We start from the raw sequence: 15835 nt of genomic DNA on the forward strand, positions 1-15835 counted from the left end.
TTTGCTACCTTTAATGCACTGTCTAGCAAAGGATCAGGATTTTAATTCCCTTGCCTATACTTCCAATTACATCTATTTCATCATATATATTCCCAGGGCTACATATAAGTAATGCTCTCAAAAACATCGATGTGAAAACTAATTTCTGAGCCCAGTCCCGTGTCAGCCGGTGAAATTCCATTATAGCACGAATTTCTAGGTATAATATGCTAGATATACCAGAGAAAAAGAGCTTTCAGGAAAGCTGGGGTTACTACCCCAGATCGGCGTCTTCTCTAGGGAAGACGCGGTATACCAAGGGTGAGTGAAAGATCACTACCACGGAGTCTTACTCAAAGATCTCCCCCATCAAAACCCCCAGAACAGAGCGGTGAGCCGTTACAGCCCCTACACCCAAACACCCACCAGCTCGGCGACACCAGCGCCACCTACCTCATTCCATTTTCTAGCACGTGATTGCTACTCTTTTCCTTTTGTGTGCTCTCGTGCCTTTTTGGATTTATTTTCATCTTTTCGCCATGTCATCGAGCAGCTTTACCATCTCCAAGTTAAGTACCATCTTATTGTGGGGTTTTGTTCTATATTTTGGCTGTTATGGTCTTGTCTTTTCATAAATATTGAGATCTTATTATGACGCCATGGCGTCCTCCGCCAGCCATGTCGACGCAGAGGCGTCCCCATCAGTTCTTTTCTGTTGGGGTTGTCTCCTTGTCGTTATAGATGTTATTTTTTGCCCCATGGTTCTCCTCCTGGCGGGTTCCCTGCGGTGGCCCCCCTTTTTTCGAAATTTACGCATTATTGGCCTGTCGGCCTTTGTGAGGGTGATGCCCCGTCCAGGTACCCCCCCCAGGTTGGGTTCCTTATTATTTTTAGTCTGTATTAGGCTAATTATTTTATTCTTGGCGATGGTGCTCTCTTTATTTTATTTTTTATTCATTGTTTTATTGCCTCTCGTGGTGGCGGCAGCCTCAGATCCAACCGCTTCCGAGGTAGGCTACGCACCCTATTGAGCACATTTTTGTTTCCATGTTTATGTGTGATGGTTATTTAGTGGAGTAGGCTTGTTTTGCTTCCATCCCCTTGCCCTCGGCGTGGAGATCCATCAGGTTGAGGGAGTTTTGGTTGCTGTTTCCTCCAGGGTCGTTGTTTGGTGGGCAGAGTGAGCCCCTTAGTTCTCTTCCTTCCTTTGGGGGAATAGAGTTCTTTGGATGTGTTTCCTCTAGGCTAGTCGCCTTCTGCCCCCTCTTCTCGATCCCGGTTGGTTCTCGGCACAAAAATTTCTCTCCTGTTTGCTTCCTCCTCCCCCTCCACTCCTTCCATTTTCCTAGCCTATACTAGGTTAGGTCCCTATTAGGCCACGCCTGGCAGGAGTCGGGCATCGAGGCTTGGTCGCCTCCTCCCTTAGTAGTAGGCCACCCTCCAAGTTTCATTATTCTTGGAGTGGTGTATGTGTGCAGTTGAAGCGGGTGATATATTTCCCCCTGTCTCCTGTTCTCTTCTTCATAGCCTACTCACTCCCCTACACCCCCTCCCCCCCCTCCAGCCTTGCTTTCTACTGTGCACGGGTGGCGCTAGATGGCGTTTTCTCCGAGTTCAGGACTCCTCCATTTGGTTGAGGATTAGCTCCCTCCCATACAGTCCCTAGCATCGCTGTGTTGGTGTTGGTGGTTCGTTTACTCGTAGCTCGAACGTGTTCGGAACACTCCTATCCACACTTCTTTTCTCCCCGTCAGGTTACTTGGCTAGATTATTATACTTGCTCCACCTATGTTATGTATATAAGCATCTTGCCCACCTTGTTTCTCTGGCGGGAAGTAAGTGAGAAGGGATTCATATAATTATATAAAGGAGCGGATCCTCTCCTCTTCGGAGCATTTGCCCTTTGTACCATCACTTGTTTAATGTTATTGTTTATGAATATACATATTTAGATAAGTGTGTTTATCTAACGTACTCTCCTCATTTATATATATACGTTGAGTCGGTTCTACACCGGGGTTCCGCTATTATTTTACTGACAACCCTTATGGTTGAGTTCTTGTTGTCTCATTCCTTTCATTCCCGGGTATTCCGGGTCTGAAGCTTTTACCTTCCACTCTGTGTGTTTTTAGAGCTTATTGGCCTAGTTTGCATGATAAGGATTTCTTCTCCACCGAGTATTCCGGTTGTAGTCGAAAATTCCCGGCCTTGCCGGCTTTAGATTGCTTAGAGTGGTAGGTTCATGTACTTTTTCCACTTACAGACTGTTACCGCTGTGAGGAGCCGGGGTGTACCAAGCTTCACTACAACAACCTTACGGTCCGCGTAGTGTGCGGACCCATGCTGGTTGTGCGGTCCGGCTGGACGATCTGGTAGTCTGGCACCTGATGGTTGTGAGGTTTGCTTTGCTCTCTGTGCGCAACCGTCCCAGGATGAGTCGGTAAGTGACAGTCTTCCTCCGTTTTACGCTCCTCATATTGTATATTGTTTACGTGGTTCCCGGACTGTTTTTTCGTTCTTGGCTAATTGCTGGTTTTCTTACAGGCGGACGAGTCCTCTAAGAAGTCTGCCTTGGAATCCCTCCGGGCCTGGGTGGCTGGGTTTGGTAGGAATGTTCCGTCCGGGAAGCCCTATGTCCTCGCACGCCAAGTTGAGGACCTGCTCTACCCTTGCGCACGGGTGGCGGCCGCAGTGCCAGAAGATCTTGCCACCCCATCATCCAGTAGATCCGGGATGCGACCCAGCCACCCCAAGTGGATATCCTCTACGCCGAGGTTGCAGAGGACGTCGCCGCCTTAGACTTAGACCTGGAACCTATGAATACCGAACAGGACCAGGTGGTAAGTAGCGAGGCAGGTGAGGTTGTTGGGGCGGGGTCCCCCTTTTGACTCCCTTCAGCTTCTTCCATTTCTTCCTTTACAGGTTTTGTGTCTTCCTCCTTGGGTGATAGAGTTCCATCAGCTATCCCCAAGTTGAAGTTGAAGACTTCATGGAAGGTGAAGGGCTATAAGTCCTCGTCCTCCAAGAAAGCATCGCCTTTCCCCCCCGTCGAAGGCTAAGGTCTCAGCACCTGGCCTCCGGGAGCAAGTCTGGTTCCTCCGGCAAAGCGCAAAGTAAGAGGGCTGCAAACCAAGCCCTCCTCGCCAGCCTGCCTTTGACGCGGAGGCCTTTGCAACCAGCTATTTAAAAGGTTCACGGAGGATTTTGACACAAAATTCACCAAGATCTCCGAAAAGTTGGCCAGTCATGACAATATACTGGCGGGAATGGCTCACCACCCCCAGCCGAACCCCATATGTCATCCCCGACACAGCGGACCTCCCGCCTTTCGATGTCGGGTAACCCTTGGCGTTTCACCCTCAAGGCCATCAACATGATGGCAAACTTACAGTTGAAGAAGTCTTGGCACCATGACGGTTGGAGAATTAGAATTCTTCCCCGCCGATCTCTTGCCCCTACCCAGGCTTCGTAAGATTAACAGAGGAAGCATGGGTACGTTCTGATAAGGTTCCTAGGGAGACTGTCATCGTCCCTAGGGACCAAGCTCAGTCGGCTCTCCTCGCACTCTGACGGAGTGGCAGGCAGACAACACAAAGTTGACTCCTTTCAAGGGCAACTTCACCATGCTTGCCCTGGGAGACAACTTACCCACCTTGTTTGAACAAAGTCGCTCTGGCTACGGCCCGAGCGTGCTTTGAAGGTAATCCATTACGAGCTGAGGAAACAGACCCCACTTCCTGGTATTCCCGGAAGTGACGAGTTCTGGATGGATGCTCCGTCCACCTTCACTGTTGGGAAGCTGGACCCCTTTGTCTTCCTCACAGTTCAGTGAACAGCTCCCCAAGCTGCCGGAATCTTTGCTAAAGGCGGGTTTGATGGCGGACTAAGCTAGCCGGTCCTGAACTCCGTCTGCCTTACGGAAGCCACTGCCGTCTCCTGCGGACGAGCCATTTTTTCAAGTCTTGGCTAAGTCCCTGCTGGCTGGCTTTCAGTCTGACCTTTCGAATTCATCATGGCCAGACTGGAATGCAGAAAATTAATTTTGCTGATGCCACTATCCGTCACGAGCCCTAACAAGCTTGTAAAGAGCTCGATCTGGGTGCCTAACCTCTTCCCAGAAGAAGAGGTTACGAATGTTATGGCTGAGGCTACAAAGGCCAACCAGAGTCTTCGCTCTAAGCTGGGCATTTCTGCCTACAAGTGCAAGACCCCAGAATCTGGCGTGCCCCCAGACGAGAGGGAGGCAAACGCTTCAGGAGACATAAGAGGCCCCACCATCAGGCGGTAGTTCAAGCCGTCCCGGTCTCGGCAGTGGCACAGCCCTCCACCTCAAAGGCTCACCCCCCACAATATGTGCTGGTCCAACCAGCTCATTCCCTTGCTGCCCTCATATGTTGCTTCACCAGCATACAACCCCACCTATGAGGGCCGTGGGATTTTCCACGGCCTTAACAGGATCGCAAGGGGGAAGAGGCAGGGCCCTCATAGAGAAAAAGCCAACACCACCCCAAGAGGAAAACCTGGACGTGGTAGAGGGGAACAAACCCGCTCCTCCCACTGAGAGAGAACACAGGTAGGTGGTCGCCTGTTTTGGTTCAGGGACCAATGGACCTTCAGCCCTTGGGCACACAGCATTGTGTCCAAAGGTCTGGGATGGAGCTGGATCAAGGACCCTCCTCCTCTAACCAGGTTTTACCAGCCACCCTCATCAATCCTACAGGATTATGTGGCAGAATTGCTCAACAAACAAGCAATAAAGGAAGTAAGGCACCTAAAGTTTCAAGGCAGGTTATTCACTGTTCCCAAAAAGACTCGATCAGCAAAGAGTGATCCTGGATCTGTCGCGTCTAAATCTCTACATAAAATGCAACAAATTTCGCATGCTTACGGTAGCTCAGGTACCGACTCTGCTTCAGCGTGGAGCCGTCACCACCTCTATCGATCTTTCAGACGCTTATTATCACGTCCCGATTGCGCGGAACTTCTCTCAGTTCCTCGGTTTTTTCAGACTCGGAATCAAGCCTGCTCCTTCAGGGTCATGCCCTTGGTCTAAACATTGCGCCCAGGGTATTCACTAAGCTGGCGGACACGGTAGTTCAACAACTCCGGTCCCGAGGGATATCCCTAGCAGCATACCTAGGCGATTGGATAATTTGGGCACCAACAGTTCTGGAGTGTCAGAAGGCTACGTCCATGGTCATCAACTTCCTGGAGTCGTTAGGTTTTCAACTGAACAGAGAGAAGTCCCGCCTGACTCCGGAGTCCCGGTTCCAGTGGCTGGGTCTCCAGTGGATCTGTCCTCTCTGCGTTATCTCTCCCGCCTCCCAAGAGGAAAGAGATAGCATCTCTCACCAGGAAATTTCTCAAAATCAATCAGCATCCCGCCGATCCCAAGAAAGAGTCCTTGGGTCTCTTCAATTTGCCTCAGTGACGGACCTGCTCTTAAAAGCGAAACTAAAAGACATAAACAGAGGTGTGGAGTCGAGCCAATGTCAAGCTCAGAGACAAGGTCTCCTCTATTCCTCGAATCTTAAAAACAAGACTGCGGCCTTGGGCCACAGTCAGAGGCCTGTCCAAATCAGTTCCGCTTCAATTTCCCCTCCGGCATTAGTTGTTCACACAGACGCTTCCCTAAAGCGGCTGGGGGATATTCACCAAAACAAAAAGTACAAGGAACGTGGTCCACAATGTTTCAGCAGTTCCATATAAACACCCTGGAAGCTATGGCGGTCTTTCTAACTCTAAAGAAAATCCGCCCCCAACCGGATTCATATCAGGCTGGTATTGGACAGCGCAGTGGTAGTTCATTGCATCAACAGGGGCTCCAAATCAGGTCGAGTAAACCAAGTAATGGTTGCTATCTTCTCCCCTGGCGAACAAGCACGGCTGGCACCTGTCAGCCACCCACCTAGCGGGGTGCGGAACGTGGTGGCGGATTCCCTGTTCAGGGCTACTCCGTTAGAGACGGAGTGGTCCCTGGACGGGGAGTCTTTCAAATGGATTTGCCGCCGAGTTCCGGTCTCCAAGTGGATCTGTTCGCGACGGAGAGCAACTTCAAGCTCCCCTGTTATGTGGCCCCAACCTGGACCCTCAGGCGTTACGCCACGGACGCAATGACAGTAGATTGGAACAATTGGGAGAAAATTTATCTGTTCCCTCCAATAAAATTTACTGCTGAAAGTATTACATACTCAGGACATTCAAAGGTCAACCAGCCCTAGTAGCCCCTATTGGCCGAAGAGCAATTGGTTCCTCTTCTTCAGGAACTGGGATTGCGGAGTCTTCGGATTCCCAAGCCCATACTGACCCAGACAGTACAAACCAAGACTGTGTCAGCTTCCTCAAGAAATTCAGAATGCCCTAGTTTTATGGACTTTATAAAATTCTGCAGCCCAAAAAGGAGCAAACATTGACCCTGTCAACACTCTGTTTCTAGAATCAGATAAAAGAGATTCTACTTAGACAGTATGACTCAGCAGTCAAAAAGTTAGCCTCCTTCCTGAAAGCATCTGAAGCCAAAATCATGACGACTAATTTAGGAGTTTCTTCTTTAGGTCACTTGTTTGAGAAAGGCCTACTCCGGCCACTATTACCACAGCCAAGTCAGGCCTGAAGAAAGTATTTCTATACGGGCTTTAAAATCGACCTTACAGATTCCTATTTTTCATCTATCCCCAGAGCATGCGCTCGTCTGAGACCCATATCACGCCCACATTCCGTTCGTGGTTTCTCAATGACGTCCTTAAGTTAGCATCAGAGATGGACAACTTTCAATGCTCTTATCAGGATCTGTTAAGAAGACTTTATTTCTGATTAGCTTGGCTTCAGGTGCTAGAATCTCAGAGCTATCGGCTCTCACTAGAGGTGATAATTTTGTGAACTTCCTCCCGTCCGGAGAGGTCCTCCTTTCCCCTGACCCTAGATTCTTAGCCAAAAACGAAGACCACAAGACAGATGGTCTCCTTGGAAGGTGGTGCCCCTTCCACAAGACCAGTCTTTATGTCCAGTTTATACACTTAAATCTTACCTTTTAAGAACTCCACAGAGTAAGTCGGGTCCTCTTTTATCAGGGAGAAAGGTGGTACTCTTTTCACTGAATGCTATAAGACAACAAATTCTGTATTTTATTAAACAGGCCAACCCAGATTCAGTTCCTAAGGTTCATGATATTCGAGCAGTTGCTACTTCCATTAATTACTTTCATAATATGGACTTCTCAGAACTATCTAAATACACGGGTTGGAAATCACCTCTAGTGTTTAAACGCCACAATTTAAAATCGCTCGAAGTCCTGAAATTTTCTACAATAGCTGTGGGAAGTGTCATCTCCCCACCTTAACTAATCATATCCTTATCCTCCCCTTTTCCCCCGCCCGCCTGCCTCATTTACTTCTCTGCTTATCCTCCTGGTTGATCATGCCTCACTGCCTGGCTCTCATATTGATGTATCTTGTCTCTGTTGGAGTGGAAACTGTAATCTGACATGTTATGATTGTATTTTCTTGTGGGGTACTGGGCAGTTTTTATTTTGCTCCATGTACCCCAGATATAATGATATGTACTGTATATTTTATTTCCCATTTGATTTTGTCTCTTACGTGTTTAGCTTAAGTTTACGTGTGTAGCTTTAAGATTGTATATGCCATTTAACCTATGCAAATTTCATATGTCGTTATGCTTTAGTAGTATTAAGTATTTTTAGGGCCTCTTCCCGTCGTGCGGGGACTTCCCCACTTTTTCGTAATATTAAGTCTTTGATGTGCCTTAGGTTTAGTGTTCTTGCTACATGTAAGAGATTCCCTGATTAAAACTATTTTCGTAATTTATGTTTTTTTCTTCAGATTACCTTGTTTCAGTTTGCAGCCTTGGCATGATTCTCTATCACTATTTCACCGCTGACACGGGACTGGACTCAGAAAAGGGATTTTGACAAAGGAAAAATCTATTTCTGAGGAAGGTCCCGTGTCACCCGGTGACCCTCCCTGACTCACCTATTGCTCCCCTACTTGCAGCATGCCAAGTCTGGGGTTAGTGCTAGCATGGAATGAGGTAGGTGGCGCTGGTGTCGCCGAGCTGGCGGGTGTTTGGGTGTAGGGGCTGTAATGGCTCACCGCTCTGTTCTGGGGGTTTTGATGGGGAGAGATCTTTCGAGTAAGACTCCGTGGTAGTGATCTTTCACTCACCCTTCGGTATACCGGCGTCTTCCTAGAGAAGACGCTCGATCTGGGGTAGTAACCCCAGCTTTCCTGAAAGCTCTTTTTCTCTGGTATATCTAGCATATTATACCTAGAAATTCGTGCTATAATGGAATTTCACCGGTGACACGGGACCTTCCTCAGAAATAGATTTTTCCTTTGTCAAAATCCCTTTTCTTTACTTTAATGGTCTGGCCAGATTAAAATATGGAAATATGCAGAAATATTGGTAGGTTTTCTGTACATACTACATTTAAACCCATTACTACTTACGTGTGTTAGGCACTCCAATGGTACTTTACTGACAGAACCAATTAATTCAAATTATCAAAGTAAGTTTTCACATTTTCATTCCCTGGGCAAATACACGTTGTCAGCTTACCTGAACCACATTACACTGTGCTCCTCGCTATAAATAAATAATAGGATTAGGGTCCTGGGCAGTTCTCATATGTCAGAGGGAACGAGGAGACACTGGTTAGTGTGCATACCCAAAGAACAAAGTGAAAATCCTGCCGACTGCAGACATCCCATCTGAAATACAGTAATCCCTGACCTTAAGTTTAGGGGAATGAAGGCTGAGGACTGTCCAAGGCACCCTTCTGCATCTTACCAGGCTAGAGCGTTAATATGAGCCGTAACTTCTTACCTATACATGACAGGCAGTTCAGACAGTCAACAATAGTTCCAATCCACTGCGTTTCTGAAGAGTTTCCAATCAGCCTCATCACTGCTTTGAAGACAAACTTATCATGAGAAGGGTATTACATCCCTCAGACTGTGCCTGAAAACTGAAAAATAAATATTACAAAAATTTCCTTGTTTTTTTTTACATTAAAATATTAAACCAGGATACTGACATTTTGGGACATAAGCATTTGGCTTTTTGCATTGTAATATATTTAAGCATTGACTGTTCTCTAAACTGACAAAAATATCACACTGAAGAGATATGAAGAATACTAATCACAACTATTGTTAGGTAAAAGCATACTAATACAAATTAAGCTTCCACTACTCCTACTATGCAGTCAAAACAAGGTTTGACAAAATAATCTAGAAGATATGATATCTAACTGATTTGAGAGCTGCAGATATTACTGACTTGGTGGAGCTAATATCTTACAGAAACAAGTACAAAACATACTGAGGTAGGCCAGAGAGCTACTCTTTGCATGGGATAAAGGTGAATTTTGGTTCTAAATCTGGTTTGTACCTATGCTTACATGTATTGTAATGCCTTGAAATACATTTAAGTATGATGTACCAGCTTGATATGGTTTACAAAGTTATGATTATCTAGACTTGGCTATCAAATGGATTGGCATTACGATACAAAATTTACTAGAGGGGAAAAATTTATTCTGTTAAAGTATTACCAGCCATAACAAATTTATGATAATTTGTAGTTTTCCTAGAAATACAAACCAGAAGCCTTTTATATGGATATACTTTCAGCAACAGCCAGTACAGTTGTTAAAGCTTGCTAACAAGGCAGCTTAAGGCAATAAATAGGTAAGTGGTCAGGTACTGCTTGCTTATTTGTTGGTAACACAATAACTTTTTTCATCAGGTACAGGGACAAAGAAGGACTGTTAGAGGTTGGGTTGTGACGAAAGACAATCTGGGATGCAGTGCTGCCTCCTACCTGGCCAGTGAAGAGCATTTTTGAATGATTGAGTGAGGTTCTTTTGTTGTAACTAACGAAGTCCTTACAGGTGGCTCACGTAATACCAGCCAGTTTATAAAAATAAAAGTTGCCCAAAGTTTTGAGTTCACATTACCTCATAAGTTCTTGAAATATTTCTCTTTTATGTTGGAATAATAACACACAGTTTTGTTTTATGTTGAATATCAAAGGCATCTGAAGACAAATGCTTGAGACCAAAAATTTTTAGCACTTCATTGGCACATTCATTTCTTCCAGGAAGACAATCGTTCCCTTACTTAAGGTCTTGAGGGAAAAGGGGTTTGAAAATATGCACAAACCAGAAAATTATGAAAATCACAGTTCTGGTCGGCTTAAAATGTTAGACGTTAAGTGAGACATGATTACCATAAAGTAAGTGGAGAAAGTACATGGGGATAAGACAATGCACATGGGCTAATTTCACTCAATATTTGGCAAAGTGATTGGAGATGTACTGTAAAATGGTGGAAAGATCAAATTGGGACATTCAAAATTTACAAAGCTTTTCTGCATTAACCAGTAACTATCTTGTTACTAAGCTACCAGTTACATGCCATACATAAAGAACACCACTATCAGTATTCAACCACTGGCATTAGGCTAAATGATTCTGTGCTGGCAAGAAGTGCCTGTCATACATTGGCTATATTCTGCGCTATTTTTGTGAAGCTATGGTACTGTAATTCATCGCAAAAAATGTTTGCCTGAGGTTACTTACTAAAAACTTTGAGTTATGATGGCTGACACACATGCCCTCTTCTTTTGCCAGATATAAGCTTGTGCCTGGTAGCCCTAAACCTTTTAAAGGACTTATCTCTGTCCTACATTTCGAGTTCTAACAGGCATTTGGGAGGTGTCTGGAGCTCCTGCACTCCTCATCAGTCTTCCAGATGTATGAAGGGTTATCACATACATAATCTTTTCCACCATGGTTTTCAGAGCCCTACACAATTGTCATTCTTTTTTACAGCTGCTGGGCTGTTGCTTGAGTTTCAACACAGTTGCTTTGGATGTTGTACCCCAGCCCATCACTGAAAATGAGGATTCTTCCCCTGGTCTTTCCACCCTCTCTGTCTACCTTGGCCTATGGGCTCCTAAGAGAGAGGATGGAGTTCTCTCCTCTTGGAAGAGTGCCCATTGTTTGATTTGAACACATCTTACTCCCTTTGATTTGATTATCAACATTCTTTCCTTGGAATACCTCTGATATTAGGAGAGAGATGGTGTTAACCTGGAGCCACGCTCTTCAGCCTACACTAACTAGATACAGCCCTAGTAAATGTTGCTAAAAGCAAGGTCCTAATCTACAGTCCTTGACTTAGGACCCAGGATGGTACACCATTTTCTTTTATGGCAGGTGTTCAGCCTTCTGGAAACACCACTGGATGGTGGGTGAATGCTTCTGATGTGACCCTCTGCTCCCTCAAGATGATCCATGGACTTTGCATAACTAGGGTTTGTTTGCCTGGCCCGACCAGAGTTCAAACTGGGTACATGCACCATAGGACTTTACCACTGGAACTCGATGGTAGAGCTGTTGGAGACTGCTGCTTGTGGCAAAAGCAAGGAAAGCCCTGTTCCCTGAGTTCCATAGCAGGAGAGAGGTGTTAAGACAACATATAAAGAGAAGGGACAGCATGCAATTGCTTCTTCTGACAGGCAGCACAAAACAAATATTGGTCAAACAGACAAAACAGAGCAGTACCTTTGCTTTCACTTCTTAAAATATATAATAACACAAGAGTAAGGGCTGGATCTCTGGAATAAAGGGCCAGATGGGATATGTGCTGAAGGAGTTCTCAACACAATAACAGTCTGGAAGAAGCAATGGGAGCAGCAAACTAGAGGGGGGGGGGGTCTCAAAAGGGCCCAGCCAAAGCAGAAAAGTTCACTGAGACCCAAACACTCAGGCTCCAGGTCCTGGTCCAGTCTTCGTGGAAAGTAATAAGCAACAGATGAACCTTAAACCCGAGTAAAAAATCATGAAGCTCCATCTGCTAGTACTGTAGTCTCAATGGTACAGTAATATCTTAAAGCATATGGGCCCAGGTTCTAGTTCTGGTATGACCAGGCAAATGGTCCCAGGCCAGGCACGATGCATGGTTCATTGAAAGAACGTAAATGGTCATAGCATGAACAGTCATCCACAATCCAGCATTTGTTCCCAAAGGCAAAGAAGAAACACCATATAATCTAGGATCTTTACCTCAGGGTGCAAGTTGAATGGCACAATACCAGGCTGACACTATCCCTCTCTTTGTGCCAAAGGTATTACATAGAAAGAGAATTAATAGCCAATAGGAGCCATCAATACTGTACTGTACATGGGACTGTCCCAATAAGCCATAACGACATCCTTCCCAACAGGAGTCTTATTAACGGAAATTCTAAAAAAATCACAGATAAACCAACTAGGCCTATTTCTCTAGTTATCAGTCTTCAAAGGTAGAGAATCCTCCGTCAACAGTTACCAGTCCTCAAAGTGTCAACATCTCAGCATCTCCATGGACAAGGGGGAACATTAACAACAGGGAAGGTCTTGAACTCAGTCATGGTCCTCGATGGCCCATCAATCAAGGAAAAAACCAAACTGAGACTCATCATGGCTCTAGGAAAAAGTGATAAGTCTACTCAGAGATGAGGGATTACCCCACTACTCGCCTGTTGGCTGCCTTTAACTAGCTTGCTAACAAGCTTCATAGGAATGTACCATCTGATACTCAAGGTACAGTAAATTCATATACAAGACGAAGGTTTGCTATTCTTATAAAAAATATTTTTTATAAGAGAAGAGAACCACATTTTCAATTTGATATTAATCACTTATTAACTTTAATACATAATGCTCCACACTTTATGATAATCATGTCTTACATAACAACTTTCATAACATTTTAAGGCAACCAGAAGTGATTTTTCTCAATTTCCCCCCCCCCCCCAGAGACATTGTGAATGGATAGGACTTTCAGGAAAATAAGAATGTGTTTATGAAGAAGTGCTGGAATTTTACGGTATTTAACATTTTCCTTCAAATGCTTTCATACTTGATACATAACATCAAATGGATGTGAAAACTCCAATTATTCCAAAATATGAGATAAATATCTCAAGAGTTTTGGAGGTACTGTGGATTCATAACTAGGCAACTACGATTTATAAAAAGTGGCAGGTAATGATGATTACTGAGCCTCCAGTTGTCACTTGATTAGTTACAACTAAAGAACCAAACATAATAATTCAAAACATGCCTGCCATTGGATGGGTAGGATGCAGTGCTATACCCTAAATTATATAAGGTTAGGTTTGATCAGAATACAGGTTAGCCTGTCCCTATATTTAGCATTTAATAAGTGTACAATACTGTAATTATATCATTTTACTGTAAGCTATTACTTGAATTTGTAACTTTTAAGTTGTGATCTTTAATTTTCTTAAAATGTTAGTAAAAAACTGATGCTCATGTCTTTCGCAAATTTACTGTTAGCAAAACTTGTTCCAACAAATGTTACCTACCAGATTTTTTCAACATTCTTTGTTTATGTTAACACGTGTCATGGAAGTGGAGCTTCCGATCATATTTTGTTTGTCTGAGGGCATTGTCATTGGTTATGTATCAGGAATGTCTTCTTTTGGAACTTTGAGTCTGTGATAAAATGATGAAAGCATGACTGGTTGTTTTGTTATAAATTCCAGATATGATGTAGGATTTTGGTAATCAGGCATTCCTCCAAGGATTGTTTTCCTTCATGAACATATTTTACCTAACTTTATGCAGTGTCCCAAGTGCAATTCCTCCTTAAATTATAGGGAACAAAGTCACTTATGGTACTGTAGTGCTAAAAGGAAAGTTACAGAGACCAAGAAGGGACAGTGATGTAAATTCTTGTTAAGTTACCACTGTATTTCAAAGGTACTTTCTTGAAAGTTTCTCACCTTCCACCATTAAAGTTAATTTTGTCAGTGAACCACTGGTTAACCATCCACAGTCTGACACCCAGCAGCCTTCAATATCAAGGAAAGCTCCTGAGCAGATAGTTCTGATTCAGATTAAAGTAAGTGTTTGGAATGTTTTCAATCTAAAATCATGCACTAGGGTAATGATCTGGTGCCCTAGATTAGGTTAGGTTAAGTATGCTTGGTTAAGTAACAATCTTAATAATAGGCTACGCATTTGTAGTGCCCAAATTTGGGTTAGGTGGTGGGTCTAGGGCTAGCTGATGACCCGGCATTATAGGTTAGGTTAAGCGGGGGTTCCAAAGAGGCTAGGTAAGGACTCGCCATCCTAGGTTTAGGTTAGATATGGGGGAGAGCCAGTAAGAATGCAGCTCCCTAAGTTAAACTGATCCCTGTATTTAACTTGTTTTACACTGTGGTCCCTAAATTATAGGATACAAGGGTGGGGTCCACTATCTTCATAACTACTTATTTGCTAATGAAGAGAGTCAGATACGTTCAAAGCACACATTAAATAATATGAAAATTATATTATATGAAAATCTTATTTCTAAATCCAAATTTCAATAAGGGTTCAATAACAGTTTAGGGTAACATTTTGGTATTATTTTATAAGTTGCCAATACATACTATGAAATTGTAACCTACATTTTTGAAAAGAGCTCTTCATTCTCGTTACTTTCAACCCCATAAACACTATGCACAAATGATAAAAAATTTGGTAGCACTATATAGTAGCTCCGTGGCGGCGACTGCCTTCTAACTTAACTTTTTCTACAGTTTTTTGGTTGCTAATTATGAATTTACCATTAATTTTTGGTGCTCGAGTGTAATTAACCTGTAATTAACCCCTGAAGTCCATCCAACAAGGGGTTTCCATACGCGATCTTCACAAGACAGAGCACGGGTACGTCTGTTTCGAACGGTTCATATCCCGTCTGGCAAGTGAAATAAATTGTTGACATATGGGTACCCAACCCCCTTGGCCAGTACTAAACACAGAGATGGGACATTCCAATTGGCCGACAACAAACAGATGCACCGCCAGTATCAGAACCCCTAAAAGTATGGAAAAAACCAGTTGAAAAGGTAAAAACAGGCGAGGAGCTAATATATAGAATTACCAAAAATTAATCAAATTACGACTTACAAGGTAAGAATACTGGCCACCCCCCTCCCCTCCATAGCTAATACGGCAAAATTGTAACCAGTAAACACCCGTAGGTTAAGTTATATTGGTATTTTAAGGTTCTTTTAGTGCACTATAACTTCCTAATCATTAATGCACGAAAAACCATTTGGGTTTTTCGTGCAAAAATGGCTGGCTGGAGTCTTATTCGCAACTTATAAAATTTTACCAAAATTTTACCTTTTACTTTTTCTTATTTCTTTTCCTGCAGTTCTCTCCAAGTTATTTGTTAGTTACGAATACCAAATAATCGAAATGAACAACGCGACAAGTATTATGAGAGATAATCTATTTTCACTATTATTTAGTTACCGAAATAATTATAATAACACCATTCCCAATCATTATAAAACATGGAACTGGCATAGGCTAACTTGGACCAACGATGTCTTACCCGTGTTAACACTTCGAAGAAAGTTGTGAATTCATCCTCAGATATGATAGAAACATGCATTGCACTATTCTGACACTATACCCATGAATTAAGGTTACAGTTCTAAGGACCCTGAAAGTACTTTAAACCTCGCAAGCGTTCGGTATACAAGATTCAGTACATGTTTGTTTATGGTTCCTGCAGTAACGGCAAAGCATTCTTCTTCTTCTTCTTTGGAAATACAGGAATGAACCATTGAACCGAATAGACGAATAGACGAATACGTTATATGGTTTAATAATGCATCGGAATTGTCTTTAAACTTTATATATATATATATATATATATATATATATATATATATATATATTGATAGAGAATGTGTCATTCAACACCAGATTGAAACCTAATGTTGCTGATGACCGTCGGAAAGCAGATAGAAGTTTGTCTTTAGA

At 43.5% G+C, this 15835-nt stretch overlaps 1 long non-coding RNA gene across 1 annotated transcript in view; it reads right to left on the minus strand.

Annotated features, from left to right (window-relative positions):
* LOC136833336 (uncharacterized) overlaps positions 1–15568 on the minus strand; it is a 33244-nt gene extending 17676 nt beyond the window's left edge. The window contains exons 1-2 of the long non-coding RNA XR_010851442.1: positions 15402–15568; positions 8824–8965 (exon numbers count right to left, since the gene is read on the minus strand). This is a non-coding gene — a long non-coding RNA (uncharacterized lncRNA). The remainder of the gene's footprint in view (positions 1–8823; positions 8966–15401) is intronic.
* Between the last annotated feature and the right edge of the window lie 267 nt (positions 15569–15835).

This window comes from Macrobrachium rosenbergii, chromosome 51, assembly GCF_040412425.1.
Source record: "Macrobrachium rosenbergii isolate ZJJX-2024 chromosome 51, ASM4041242v1, whole genome shotgun sequence".
In the NCBI taxonomy this organism is placed as follows: domain Eukaryota; kingdom Metazoa; phylum Arthropoda; class Malacostraca; order Decapoda; family Palaemonidae; genus Macrobrachium; species Macrobrachium rosenbergii.